Consider the following 260-nt stretch of genomic DNA (forward strand, 5'->3'; position numbering starts at 1 on the left):
GTACGCGTGCTATGGCACGGTCATAACTTGGATACTTTTGGACACAGGTGTTAATTTCGAAATGGTAGCCACGGCAGGCTTAGTGAGCTGAAGTCCCAGAGACCAAAGGCATGTTGTTAAATTGAAACCCAATAAGAGATATAGATGTATGCGGGTTACAATAGCTGAGGGAGAGAGGGTGAGAGAGGGGAGAAAGAGAGGGCGGGAGAGGAAGGGAGGGAGAGAGATACATATACGACATATATATATATATATATATA

Source organism: Pollicipes pollicipes, unplaced genomic scaffold (assembly GCF_011947565.3).
Source record: "Pollicipes pollicipes isolate AB1234 unplaced genomic scaffold, Ppol_2.1 Scaffold_7231;HRSCAF=8579_pilon_pilon_pilon, whole genome shotgun sequence".
NCBI lineage: Eukaryota > Metazoa > Arthropoda > Thecostraca > Pollicipedomorpha > Pollicipedidae > Pollicipes > Pollicipes pollicipes.